The sequence below is a fragment of the Somniosus microcephalus genome, chromosome 11 (assembly GCF_052327205.1).
Source record: "Somniosus microcephalus isolate GS21.2 chromosome 11, FLI_Smic_1.0, whole genome shotgun sequence".
Lineage (NCBI taxonomy): Eukaryota > Metazoa > Chordata > Chondrichthyes > Squaliformes > Somniosidae > Somniosus > Somniosus microcephalus.
The window spans coordinates 48,045,467-48,060,702 of record NC_140997.1 but is presented as its reverse complement, the minus strand read 5'-3'; the positions used below and the strand labels follow the sequence as shown (position 1 = coordinate 48,060,702).

General features: G+C 43.9%; 1 long non-coding RNA gene across 1 annotated transcript; it reads left to right on the top strand.

Annotated features, from left to right (window-relative positions):
• The first annotated feature begins 2,624 nt into the window (after positions 1-2,624).
• Positions 2,625-7,648, top strand: LOC147110551 (uncharacterized). Its single transcript, XR_015079943.1, has 2 exons — positions 2,625-3,412; positions 5,664-7,648. It is a non-coding gene; the product is annotated as an uncharacterized LOC147110551 (long non-coding RNA).
• Positions 7,649-15,236: the final 7,588 nt, after the last annotated feature.

Below are 15,236 nucleotides of genomic sequence, written 5' to 3'. Positions count from 1 at the left end.
TTTGTACTCTATGTCATATTGGTGTGCCCCTAGGAAAAGTGACCACCTCTGTAGCCTTTGCGCTGTCATAATGGGAATGCCCTTTTTAGGGTTGAATATGGAGACAAGGGGTTGATGGTCAGTCAACAAGGTAAACTTTTGTCCGTGTAGGTAATGGTTGAATTTCTTCACCCCCCACACCAGGCTGAGTGCCTCCCTGTCGATCTGGGCATAGTTACGCTCAGCTGAGTTCAATGAGCGTGACGCAAAAGCTATCGGCCGCTCCGAGCCATCAGGGAATCTATGCGATAATACCGCTCCCACGCCGTAAGGGGATGCATCGCACGCCAGTCTGATTGGCAGTGATGGGTTGTAATGAGCCAACACTTCCCTGGACGTGATCAAGCCTTTGCATTTATGGAAGGCACGTTTACAGTCTTCGCTCCATTTCCAAACTACTCCCGTTTGTAGCAGTGCATTAAGCGGGTGCAGAACCGTCGACAAGTTTGGTAAAAATTTATGATAGTAATTTACTAATCCCAGGAACGACCTTAATTGTGAGACATTTTCAGGCGCTGGGGCCTTTACGACCGCTTCAATTTTTTCAGGTGACTTATGCAACCCTTCTTCGTTAATGACATGGCTACAATATGATATTTGTTTCTGGAAAAATTCGCATTTGGGGCGATTTGCTCGTAGGCCCCGTTCTCTCAGCCTCATGAGCACCTGCTCCAAGTTGGCAAGGTGCTCGTTGTCGTTTTCTCCTTTTACAAGGATGTCGTCTAGGTAGCATTGGAGTCCCCGGACTCCCTTGCAGGACTTGCTCCATAGCTCTTTGCCAGATAGCCGGAGCTGATGCCACTCCGAAAACCAGTCGATTGTACTGGTACAGGCCTTTGTGTGTGTTTATCGTGAGATACTTTATAGAGGCCTCCTCAACCTCCATCTGTAGATATGCCTGTGCTAAGTCAATTTTGGTGAAACGTTTCCCTCCGGATAGTGAGGCGAAAATATCTTCTATTCTCGGAAGAGGATACTGTACCGTGTGAAGAACCGGGTTTACAGTCACCTTGAAGTCCCCACAGATGCGAACTTTTTCTGTTCTTCAGATTTATCATTATTCAACGTTTTCTTCATGACTGGGACGATGGGTGTTGCCCACTCGCTCCAATCTACCTTGGATAACACGCCTGCTTTTTCCAAATTCTCCAGCTCTGCCTCGACGGCTGGACAAATTGCGTATGGCACCGGCCTTGCCTTAAAAAACTTGGGAATTGCCGCATCTTCCACTTTTATTGAGGCGGTGGCGCCTTTCAGGGTTCCTAGTTCCTGTTGAAACACTTCTTTGGCGTTAGCCAAGATTTCTTTTTATCGTCCAGGTATGATGTCATCATCGTTTTTTTTCTTACTGGTCACCGTCAGTGCCTGAATGGAGTGCCAGTCTAAACGTATCTTCCTGATCCATTCACGTCCCAACAACGGTGGACCACCATCTTGCAGAATGTATAAATACAACTTCTGTATTTCCTTGCCGTTCTATACAACAGGCACCCTTATTTTCCCTCTGGGGTATACTTTCTGCCCCGTATATGTCTTCAAGACAATGGATGTGTCTTTCAAAGGTATATGCGGAAATAGCCGCTCGTAATCCCGTCGAATCATGATGGTCAGAGCTGATCCTGCATCTAGCTCCATTTTGACTGGGGACCCCGCTATCGTGAGGGTAACCCAAATGGTCTGGTAATCTTCTTTGGCAATTACATTATGTAATTTGAGACAGCTTAGTCTCTTGTTTCCGGAGTCGCTATCGCTCTTCTGGTCTTCGGAGCTACTGTCCGTCATCATTTGTACCTTTCTGTACTTTTCCTTATTGACCTTTTTACTGTCAGCGGGTTTCTTTCCAGATCTGCATACACGTGCAATGTGTCCCATCTTTCCGCATTGCCTGCATGCTTTGTCCTTGAACCAGCAGTCCTTCTGGTCATGGGTGGATCTGCCACAGCGATAACATCTCTCGAAACCCCGTGTCATTTCATGGGTGCTGAAGTCCTGTGGCTTTTGCAGTATCTCTGCAGCTCCTGTTGCTGCTGCTACGTATGATACAGCCACACTGAAAGCCTTGTCCAGTGTCAAATCTTTCTCAGAAAGTAGTCTTTTCTGTGTTCCTTCGCTTAGGAGACCGCAGACGAATTTGTCTCGTAGAGAATCTGCCAGTCCTGCCCCGAATTGGCAGTGCTTTGACAGCTTTCATAATTCGGTGAGGTAATCAGCGTTACTTTCATTCTTATGCTGATTCCTCCTGAAGAATTTGAATCATTCCGCTATCAGCAGCGGTGTTGGGTTTAAGTGCTCCTGTGAGGTATCAACAATCTCCTTAAAATTCTTGTCCATCGGTTTGGCTGGAGTGATCAAGTTTCGTAACAGCCCGTATGTCCTTGCGCCCATCAGATTTAGAAGTACCGATGCCTTTTTATCATCTGCTACTTCATTCACCTTGCAATATACCTCCACTCTTTCCACATATGTGGTCCAATCTTCTTTATCACTATCGAAAGCAGTAATATTGCGAGTCTTCGGCATCTTGAAAATCAAAAATGGCGCTTCCCGTGCTTTTCTTTCTTCCCTGCCGAGTTAAGATGGCGCCTCCCGTGCTTTCCCGCCGCTGCCGTTGCTGCCAACACTGTTGCTGGTGATTAATTAATTAATTTATTATTAATTTTTTTAATGGCGACGCACTATGGTCTTTGCGCCTCCCCAATCGCTGCTGCCAATGCTGTTCTCCACGGTTCCCGTTGCGACCTGCAGCTTTTCGCGGTACTTCTATTTTTTTTATATATCGCTTCAATAGTTTCTCCGTTACTTGGAGAACCGTTCCCGTCGTGGAGCGGACCCTCTGGGACTTTCCCCTCCCTCTGCTCGGTCCGAACGCCGACCTGCTTTGCAGCACCGGCCGCGTCCTGAGTGCTCCACCCTCTCTCTCTCTTTGCTTCTGCTTCCCGACTCGCTGCCCGGCCCCGTTGCAGAGCCACCCGATCGAGCTCCAGCCCGCCGCAGCCCAGGAAGGATCAGTGCACTACCTGCCACCAGCCCATTTAGCTAGGGAAACCACAGACTGGAGACCAAGCCTGGCTCTCGTTTTCGAGTTTCTTCAAGTTATTTTTTTTTTCTTGCTTCTGGCTTCGACCTTTGTCTGAGGAATCGGTCTCCTTGAGGTGCTGCCGAATTGCAGGTAAGTTTGTTTCTAACTCGTCGCCACTGTTAGATCCGTGTGTTAATGGAGACATGGAATGCAGGAGTTGATTTAACAAGTGTTTACTGAACAAAGTCTGGAGGTGAACTAACAACACAAGACGCTACACAGGCTTATATACCCGAGTGGTCACTACTGGTACTACAGTATACAGGGGCTTCAAAAACATAGTTCCTCTTAAAGGTACATACACTACAGTAATTTACTGTTTTCTGCAATAATGTGCTATTTTGTTTTGTTTTATCTGTTCTGTTCGTGTTTAGTTAAAGTGTGAAAACACAACTGTCTTTTTCGATCAGGGAAGTTTTTTTTAATTTACGTGAAGTGACGCAATTGCGCCTGATAATGTTTCGCTCCACCTTCTTAAAAACCTGCAAAGGAGTTAACCCTTCCCACTGACACCTGTTTAAGTTCACCAAGCAACAACTTTAGTATGAAATTTAAAGATATTGGACATTATTAAATTTAAGTTTCTTAATTTTAAGTTAATATTTCACCACAGTGACAGAAGGAAAATTATGATTAGATAAATTAACCCCTTGGGCTCTAAGCAGAGTCACAATGGATTCTCTGCTTTCTTTTGTTATATGGAAGTTACCTTGTAAACTAATTGCAGCACTTCTGTTAAAACACTGTGTAAGCCACCTAGCCTGAGAATCACTTGTTTCTGAAATTGCGAATGGAGATACACCTCTCCCAGAAGGTTTATTATAACCTACAACAGAACAATAAAAACATTAAGCATGACATTGATCAAATTAAAGTCACCACTTGGTGGGATGATCTTTGGAGTTGGGGATTGAATATACAGATCCATCCTTGGATTAGATTAATTTCACATGTATTAGTAGTAGTGCAGTTTGTTGTAATGTGCTTTTTGATTTTCATGGTCTGTAATAAATGTCGTAAGCAGAGGATGAAAAGGTTGGCCAAGGCAGTAAAGCAGGGACTGGGTGAGAATGTCCCCAGTGCCTCTTTGACCGCAACAAAGGACACGTCTGAGTGGTACCGGGAGTAGTATATACCGGGGTAAGGTGCATATAAAAGGGGAAATATAAAGGGGTCCTCAATATTTGACTGGTATAAAACTATCTGAAAGGTACCATTTAGTCTTGTTAGCTGGAAAACAAATGCAAAGCACCATGGGATACTTGGCTATATTAACCCTTTTAGACTAACATAAGTAGAATTAGCTGACATTCTGAAATGTTGCTTGTAATTACAACCTGGTAACTATTTAGAAAGAGCTTGTTCTTGGAAGAGATAAGGATACAAAGGCACAATTAAGAAATAGCAAGTAAGACCTTGAAGAAGTATTCAGCCAGCTGCACAATTCAATGTGGCTTTGTCCAGCTAGCCATGTCTCTGCTGGAAAATACTTTCCCACACCGATAACAAAAGTAAGAGATAGCTCATAATACTGCTGTTTGGATTTTGGGATCATTTTGAAATGACAAAATGGACTCAGGCACTATATATTTGGTTACTTTTGGGAAAATAAAAGATCCTCTAAAATAATGATAAATAAAAAAGTGTTAATAACTTGGATCAAGTGAGAACGTTTGATCTATGTTTTCTACCTTAAATATTGTACTGGACAGTAAAGTTTCTCCAGGACGCATGAATGAGATATGAATGGTAATTAAAGGAAAGTGATTGAAATTGAAACAGGAGAATTACACTACTGAATGGGAATTTTCAAAATTTTCTAGTGAAAGTCAGGAAAGTGTAGTTAAGAATAGTAAATTGATAGCTTTCTCTTGGAGACATTTGTGTCCCTGCCTTTAATGAACTTTTTAAGAAAACTGAATTTGATAGTCTGGCCACTACCCAAGACATCGGGACCATGCAGAGGAAGATGAGCAAAGATCTCCAGATGACTACAATCTTTCAATAAGATACCTGAAAGCCCGAGAAAGGCTTGTATCGGATGGCATGTGTGGCATGATATTGAGATACCGGTATGAGTTTGCAAATGTGATTCGGTACATATGAGGCAATTATCATCCAGGAATGTATGGTGAATTTGCACTGAAGAACGGGTCTCAGACATGCTCAGTTACTTGACAACAGCAAAACATGAAATGGTTAATGTGGCTCAGGAGAGCGAGACAACTTTTAAAGCATTGACACATACTCCATCGAGAAACTATCTAATTTATGAAACAATCAGAATAGAGTTAAACACACTGGTACCTGTTAGAGGGATTGAAATTGAAGTTGAAGTGAAGAGTTACATGGAATCTGGATTGGGACAATTGAGGGCCAAGGAGAAATCATGTTTATTAAGAATTATCCACAAGATGGATATGAGTAAAAGAGATCTGGAGAATCTTTTAAATCCATGATTTGTTGATCAGATGTTAAACTGTAATGTATTTGATATGATTGTAAGACTGAATTTAACTGTGACTGTAATAATTGTGTTTTGTAGGTAACAGAGCATGGGAAAAACCAGTGCGAATCCAATATGAGGTGATTTTGGTGGTGCCTCCTGTGTCACTACTACTGCAATTACCATGCTTTACAGGTCTAACAGGACCTATCCCATCAACCAACACGTTTTTAAGTATGAGCTACACAATTATGTGGCACTATTCGGATACTCGGATATGACATTCCCCTGTTGTTTGTGGGTTTCAGTGAGCTCATGGTGCGACTGAACTCCTCCCTAAAGCATTTTTATGATTTGGAGCAAGACAACTCGAGAATAGATATTGAAATTGACAGCATAGGGGACAACTCACATTGGTGGGATATTGGGCTTAATACATCAGCACACCCTTAGGTTCATATTATTTCACATGCTCTGGTAGTTATCCAACTTGTAATGATAGTGTATTTGATATATGTAACGTGTGTAGTAAGACTTTGATACATAAGCCAATTGGGTACTCATGCCCATGACTGACAAGCACTAACAAATTAATTGAGCACACCGAAAGAGAAGATCCAAAGCAATGTAGAGGAGACCCCAGGTGGGGTAACATTAGGAAGGATAGAAGAAACAGGGGATACTCCATGCGGGGCAGAATTGGCACACCGGAACAGTGAATTGAATTTGAGTAAGGGGTCAGAGGTTGCTCCTCCCCCTCAAAGGAATGGACTGTAAGGAAGGGAGAAATCTTCAAGACTCCCTACTAACTAACGCCCAAGTTGAGAGAGCAATAAGAGCTAGCTAGATTAGTCAAGAGCCGATTGTGAGAAGTCAATAAGGATATTTCCTTCTCAAAGAAGGGAATTGTAAGAAATAGCTGTTAGATTCAAAGATGGGTTTTAATTCTTAGACCAGGGACTGACAACAGGCAAGCGGAAAAAAAATAGCATAAATGCCGGCAAGGTTGAATATCAAGCATCAAAAGACAAATAGAAGTGATAAGGGAATGGTAAAATGCAAGGAAACAGGGAGGATAGCACCTGCTAGATAACAAGGAGCCACAAAGCCATAAAATGCCCTTGAAGAAATTTGACAAAACATTCCTCAGAAAGATAAGAGGGAGGCCTTGTACAATAGGATGGGGATCAAATTCTGTGTTTCTGTTGATTAAATGTGCTTGTCCCAAGGCGGCTGCTGCCCCGCGGGCAAGACGCCTTGCAGGTCACCGCAGACTGCTTTTACATCTTAAAGGGGCATGTTATATTTAGCTGCTAGATCAGTTTGTACCTTTTTACTATTTAATTTTTACTTTAATGTATTTTTCTACTTTTTATAATTTTTCTACCTTTTTACTTTTAATTTTTATGCACTAATTAATTTAAGATCATGAAATCAACTAACCTATTAAAACTGGGCTTTTACTGTGGCCACGGTAAAATCCTGGTTGATGTAAATTTGTGCAGAGCCACTGATCCGAACAGTGGCAAAACACAGCAATGATTGATTATATTTTTATCTGAGTCTTTATTTTTACGATTCAATTTTTGAGAGAATCAAAGGGGGAGTGGTAGGGAATAGATATATATATATATTTTAATAACATAGATTTTAATATGATTAAACTAATGACTGAAAGTGCTGATTATGCTTAAACTGAGAACAATGAAAGTGCTGATTATGCTTAAACTGAGAACAAGACCACGTGTAAGACTGCTTGCTAGAGAACAAAAGGTGGTATGATGTATCAGATCCAATCACAGCTGGTAACGTCACATCGGCTGATTTAGCTTAACTAGAGAACAAAGGAATGAATGATGTACCAGAGATCCAATCAGTGTGATAATGTCAGATCAGCCGATGTAGTTGAACCAACCATGGCTCTGCATGCATGCTGCTGAGCCAATGGTAATAAAGGGGGCGGGTACACTTGATGTGATCTGCTGCTGTATAAGAACCAGCCATTTTGAACATGCTATTCAGTTGAATAAAGGAAGTCAAACAGTGTAAATCAGTGCTGTAATAAATCGACTATTTAAAACCTACCACCGGACTCAAAATCTTTTATTTTAGTGTGTTGACCTCAGATTAGTGTGGTCCACTGAAATTATCAGACCTAACACCAACCGAATGTGCAGTTAATCTGGCTTGATCCTTGGAGAAATGCATGTGATTGTGCGCGATGGCAAAGAGGGCATTGGTTCCCTACGTGATGCAAGTGTGTGCGGCTGCCTGGGAGAGACCGCTGATGTCTGCTGTTGATCCCTAGAATGAGCCTGAAGCAAAAAAGTTGAGTGCGGTGGTGACTTTGACGGCCACTGATAAGGGGTGTCCACCTGCTCCTCTGGGCTCCAGGTCTTGCTGCAGCATTGCGCAGATGTCACCCACTACCTCTCGTGAAAATCTGAGCCTCCTTTGGCACTGCTGCTCCGTCATGTTGAGGTAGCTGATCCTTTGTATGTAGACCCTGTTTGGGGGGTATCTCCTGTGCCGACGGGCTTCCATGCGCTGGTGCCTTCTGGCCTGTGCAGCTTCAGAGGGGTGAGCAGCAGCTTGGAGCTCCTGCTGTTGCTCCTGCTGTTGTTCATGGTTCTGCTGCTGCCGCGGCTGGCCTTCATCCGAATCTGATGTCCAGGAGGAAAGGAAATAAATGGTTCCCATTCTTCTGGTATATACCTCAGTTGAGGAAGCACTTATTCAAGGTGGGGAGAGAGGTTTCCCAGGAGGTCACACTGGAGATGGGTGTCAGGCTCCAAACCTCCACAACAATGAGTAGGCCTGCTAAAAGTTCCCCCAGACCTGAGACAACAAAGTTCTGCCACCTGCAAATGATGATTGGTGAAAACTCCTTTTTAATGGTGGAGCTGCAGCTGTTAGTAAGCAGTCCACTTGTGCTGCCACCAGGTTTCACTGGCGTGTTTCAGAGGAGGGGTGCAGCACGTGGGAAAACTGTTAAAATCAGAAAGGCCTCTCAAAATGGGATTATAGAGGCACTTAACTTGTTATTAAGGGCCTTAAGGGCCTTAAGGGCCTATCCCGCCTCTTGGAGGTGGGATGGAGACGGGGTCAGAAAACTCGCATGTGGGAAAATTGCTCAGAGGTGGGATGGAGGCAGGATCGGGCCCGCCCGCCAGTTTTTGCGATTTTAACACCTCACACGCCTCCAATCCCACCTCCTCGGGCCTGGCAAAATCGAGCCCTCCGATATTTGAACTCAACCAGCCTACCGTCAAACTTGATCTCTCCTAATGTCTTTCATTCCACTGCTTCACCTGGCAGATCATTTCAAATGGTATCACACTTTGACAAAAGAATTTTCCCTAATTTTAAAATTATCTTTCACTAATTTAAAATTACCCCATTTCTACTGACCTGACTGACAAATGAATATTCTGGGTTCACCCAACTTGTGCCATTTAATAGTTTATACAGTTCAATGAGAATGTATTTCTCTAGGTTGTAGAGTTAAGCCTCTCTAAGCTTTCGTCATACTTCATCTGCTTTACACTTGGGAACATTCTTGTAATTTTCAATTACTTTCCTGGCAGTCTTGTAAAATTACTAATAGATGTCCTGTAGTTTGGGATGCAGAATGCAGTCTTCCATAGGCATTACCTGTACTGAACTAATGTTGGCCCTTTGTTTCTCACTGAAGTCTTGAAGTTGTCTGTTAGAGGCTCAATTTATTCATTAGGTGGATGTGGAGACTGGGAGCTCTCAGGGGTAGGCTTTGGGCCTTCAAAACTGGTTCTGCTGGTGTTCTTATGAAGCACTTTTGCCTTCTGAACAGCAAATACTAGGAGACTGTGCGAGACTTCATCACCACAATAGCTTGTGTGTGACTCGAGAAGAAACACAATATGCAGGGCGCAGCTCGATATTTGGGAGAAGCCTGGAAAGCCTGTTCCATGATCCCGATGTGCTTCTATCATCTCTCTCTCTGTTACTCTCAGGCTTTCTCTTGATTACTATCTTCCTGTGTCCCTTCTGACTTTGCCTCTATTTCCCTTTGTTATCTCTTTGTTACTCTCTTCTGGACCAGAGCCAGGGGAGGGGCGGGGTGGTGGGTGCAGCCAAGGTGAGGACTGGCTGGTGCTGGCACTGAATGGGGAGGGAGGGTCAGAACGATTAAATATGCAGCCACCATAGCTATTGCTGGACGGTGGGAAGGGACAGTCATTAGCATCTGTAGGTACTTGTTCTGTTGTGCATGTGGGTGAGTTCTTCCTGTTGGGCTTTAGGATGCCAGGCCTGATCTGGGGGAGGCTCTGGAGCACAGTGTTGTGAGGTGTGCTGTCCACTAATGGTATGGGCACAACTAGGAGGGAGGGGTAGAAGACATTGAAGCAAAAAGTAAGGTGGGGCTTTTATAAGTATTTGTTCAAAACTTTTGGTTATTACTATCTAAAACTTGCAATAGTCCTACAATATCTAGTTCCAAAAACATTTTATTTTTATTATTCAATTTCCGTAGTAAAAACATGCTTCAAATCAGATAGTTCCAACTTCCCTGCAAGCAACCACTAAGTGCTTTGTGGAGACTGTTAGCAGCTATTAGTATCCAGAAGCTAATGTCACAATTTGTCTCCAATTTTCTCATTAATGAGAGAGGTGTGTAAAATGCATGAAGAGTGAGAGAAGAAAGAAGACAGAGGAAAGGAGGGACTACCGAAATAGGGGGAGTAAAAGAGTCAGAGATAAAGAGAGATAATAAGAGAAAAGTGCGAAAAGAACACAACAAGAGAAATAGAGAACGATAAACAGAAAGGCAGAGAGAGGGTGTCAGTGGGAGATAAGCAGAGACAGTTGTAGGAGAAATGCTGTAAAGAATTGCCCTAAATGTGTTTTCAAACTGGAGTCAGGAATCAGACTAACTGCTAGGAATGGAAAGGACTAATGCTAATTTAACTATGAACGCTTATATATTAATAAAAGAAAAAGAAAGACTAGCATTTATATAGCGCCTTTCACAACCTCAGGGCATCCCAAAGTGCTTTACAGCCAATGAAGTATAATGAAATAAAACATTCCTTACCAGGGATATAAAAAAACAGGCCCACAGACAGTTTACTGAGGGAAACAAAAATATGTTCTACCTTATCTGTGTGCAACTCCTTTGATAACCAAGACTGAGAAGTGACCTGGCATGTCTAGGTGCTGGTGCTTCATTGATTTGCAGATCATCAAAGGTGCCCATGGGGCTGTTTGAGGTGATTGACATCAGAAGGGCTGAGCTCCTCTAACACATGTGTCACTCAAATTGGTCAATAAAACTGAGGATGTTTCTTTGGAAATTAACGATATATAAGATGTTGTTCTGACACTAAAGTCGCAGTCTTCAGTCCTTAGTTTAATTTTAGTTCATTTAGTAGTCTTTGTAGTAAAAGACGTAGTAGTTCTGTGTGTAGTATAAGTAACAGGGTGTTTCTATAAAATTGCTAAGTGCCTCACCGACAAGAATAAGAGAAAGGTTACAGAAGTTAAAATTGTACGGCTATACCAGCCAGATACATGCAGATATAAGCGTGTCATTTAGATATGAATGTTTTCTTAAGACCAACAGAAGTGAGATTTAAGCCAGCTAGTATCTGCTCAGGTGCCGCTTTTTAGAAGGCTATGTTGATGAGGTTAGATGAAATGGGATGGGAGGAGGCTCGTGTGGAGCATAAACACTGACATCGACCTGTTGGACCAAGTGGCCTGTTTCTGGTCTGTAAGTACTTTGTAATGATCCAGATGCAGCTACCAGCATGAAAGAGGAATTGACCCAGTGGCAGAGGATCCAGGAGGAATGGATAGCAGATCTACAGATGGCGATCCATCATTCTGATGTCTCAGAAGATTATGGTTAAGAATGTTTTGCTTATTCGGCTGGCTGGTTCCCTGCTTTCTCCCTTATCAGTATTGCTATGCCTGTTTGGGAGACCTGCTTGTACATGTGTTGACCTAAGGCCTCTCTCTGTTCTTATCTGATGTGATTGGAATTCTGTCTGGGTGATCAGTCAGTGGGTTAGCAGATCTATTTCCTACGGAATCATTAAACACCTTATAACTTGCAACTTTCTTTAGGATTGAATATTTCTTACAATTCCCTACTTTGAGAAGAAAATATCCTTATTGACTTCTCACAACCGGCTCTTGACTAATCTAGCTAGTTGTAAGTTATTGGCCCGCTGATACTATTCATGCCCAGGGATGCTGGCTGGCATTATAAGCTACTTTCCACCACTCGTAGTCCCCTAATTTACTTATTGCTTTCTCAACTTGGGCGTTAGTTAATAGGGAGACTCAGAAATGAAGATTTACCCCTTTCATACAATCAGTTAACCCCATCTATAGGTTATCTACATACTGAAGGTTTAAGTTTAAGAGCCTTTAACTATGATTCAAAGGTTAATAAACGACTGTTAGTTCATGACTCCGTTGTCTGATTTTTTTCTTTGGTAATTTTTTTTTATTCGTTTATGGGATGTGGGCATCGCTGGTAAGACCAGCATTTATTGCCCATCCCTAACTGCCCTTGAGAAAGTGGTGGTGAGCTGCCTTCTTGAACCACTGCAGTCCATGTGGTGAAGGTACTCCCACAGTGCTGTTAGGGAGGGAGTTCCAGGATTTTGAACCAGCGACGATGAAGGAACAGTGATATATTTCCAAGTCAAGATGGTGTGTGACTTGGAGGGGAACTTGGAGGTGGTGGTGTTCCCATGCACCTGCTGCCCTTGTCCTTCTAGGTGGTAGATGTTGCGGGTTTGGGAGGTGCTATAGAAGAAGCCTTGGCGAGTTGCTGCAGTGCATCTTGTAGATAGTATGAAAGGGCAAGAAAGGGTTAATTCATTCAGTCAATAGATTGTGCGGAACCTGATGGGAAGCTGGCATGTAATTTGCCAGGTATAAACTGGGTGGTTAAACCCCAGACAGTTCCCCGAAAAAGGCCGGAATTTTCCAGGGTGTCAACTGGGGGGATCAGTGGCGGGTTGGGTGGGAAAGTGTTTTTTTTTACAGCGGGTCGAGAACCCCCTGTCAACACATTGCAACACATCTTTCCCAATGTCAGGTCTGTCAGCGCTGAACAAACCCGACAGGCAGCGGCGGTCAACCCAATTAAACTAATTATAATGTACTTACCAGACCCTTAACAGGCTTTTTTACCTTACTACTGTATTTAACTTTAACTTCATGGCCACGGGAACCACACCGTTTGGTAACCATGTCTGTCAACCTGAGGCAGGAGTTCAGTGGCCATTGCTCCAGCTGATTACTTGACAGCTTCAAATGTACAGTAAAAGCTCCCACCTGACAGAGATCACTTTCCTCAGCCACAAGCTGCTCCTCACTGTATTTCCACAACAGATTCAGCAGGCTGCAAGTCTTTCCACAAGTCTCCATCCAGTCTCACCTCATTACCTCTCTCACTATTGACAGATCACTTCCGTCATCTGTACTTCACCTGCCATCTATTCCATCAGCATCGGTGCCATTTATACTGTCTCACCTTGGTTCTCAGAATCAAACCACGATCAGCCCAACACCAGCAGCACCAACACCACTGACCTTCTCTGCAATCAGCTGATGCTGCACAGGACAGAGGGCATCAGCATCTGAGCACATTGCTGCCCGGGAGGCCAGGGACGGCCTCACCATGGCCAGATTTACTTCACTTGATGCTGCACACCCTGGCTGCCACATGATGTGTCAGGTTGGCACCACCCCACACCAACACCATAAAGCATCCCTACAATGCCCGTGCCAGTCCTTTCACTCTCATCACCATTGCGGGGGGTACCGTTATGTCTCACCATTCACTGCAACTCACTAAGTCACTTCCAAAGGTGCACACAAATCTGTCCAAGAACACACAGGGAGCGATTTTGCCAGCCCTGGGGAGGTGGGTTTGGAGGCGGGACTGCCGGGAAAATGCAGAAACTGGGAGCGGGTACCAACCCTGCTCCCAACCCGCCTCCATGCCATCTTCCCGGGAGGCGGGTACCCGACTCGCACTGGGACCCGTCTCCTCATGGCAGGAAGGGGATTACAGCCAATTAACTGCCTGTTAACAGGTAGTTAACAGGCAGTTAATAGGATTATCCCCATTTTACCCACATAGGTGCGGGCTTCCCAACGTCGAGAAACCCCGCCAGGGTCAGCGAGGCGAGCAGTGGGTCTGCGCGGGTGAGAGGGGTCGAAAAGTGCGCTGTGGAGGTGAGTGATGGGTGCAAGTGTGGAGAGGTAAGTATGGGAGGTGAGTGAAAAGTGTTAGAAAAAGTTTCCTTACCTTTGTTTCTTCCTGCAGGCTTCAATCGTTGGGGATCCACGGCAGAGATGACAGAATGGCTGCTGCATTCTCCGATGCAACAACCATCTGATTTCTGCTCAGGAAAGAGGTTTGGTGAGTCCTTGTACTGAAGACTCCCCAAAGAACAGAGATTGTCAGTGTTTGACAGCTTCTGAAAGCTGACAAATGATGACAATTCATCTGTCAAAAATTTTTGACAAATGAAACGTCATACGCTGATGTCCTCTGTCACCGGCTTTCCCTTAACTGGCCTGCTAAGTCCTCTGGGTGGGCTTAACAAGGTCAATCAAGGGAAAATAGCATGGGTTGGCCGGACGTCGTTGAGGGCGGGACTGAAACCCGACAAGCAGCAGTCCCGCCTCCAACGTACCCCCATTGATAAAATTCCCCCAAAGTGTTGAAAATAAAGATTTCAATGTTCGACAGCACATTAATAGAAACTTTACATAAACATTGGATAAAACACCCAAGTGGCTACGCTTGTGTGTTGTTAGTTGGTATGATTGCACTAGGATGAGGGTGAGAACATAGCCTGGCCATCGAAAAAGGCAGACACAGGCAGACCCGGCTACCAAGAGAGGACAGGATATGCTCTGACTGCAGTCAGGGAGTGGTGGAGACAGAGATGCACTTCCTCACAGCTTGTAGAAAATATCAGGGCATCAGGGAGAATTTCTACCCAAAATTCACAAAAATATGCCCTGAATTCAGAAATTTGAATGACGACCAAAAACTCCCATACCTACTAGGGGAACAGAGAAATTGTGTAACCTTAGCGGCACACTATGTTACAGCTTGCCATAAACAGAGGGACAACCATTAAATCTAAGAAAAGAGTATATACAAATTATATGAATGTATATTTATACACTCAGGGATATATCTGTTTATACACTGTATGGATAGACCTGCGTTTATGTGTTCAACCATAAATGTTTTTCGATGCTTTGGCAACATAAGATGTACCTTGTCATGCCAATAAAGTGATTTGAATTGAATTGAATTGAATTGAGTGTGAGGGGTGGCTAGTGAGATGGGGATGTAATAGTGTAGATAGAGAGAGAGGGATTGGTGGAAGTGCAAGGTAAGTTGGTGTAAGTAAGGATGTGCAGGAGTAGGATAGGGAAGGCAGAGAATGGGGATGTGATGAGAGGCACAGCAGGATGAGCTTGAGTGTGGCTTTGTACTAATGTTTCGTTATCTACTGAGATCATTGAAAGGTTTGCGCCACTGCAGCCAGGTCCTCCTGACCACATCCCTGCTTGTGCCCTCCTGTGCAATGTGCAACCAGGCTGTTTTGGTCTCCTGGGGAGGTGCCTTCCGCCCATCGGAAGGGAAGA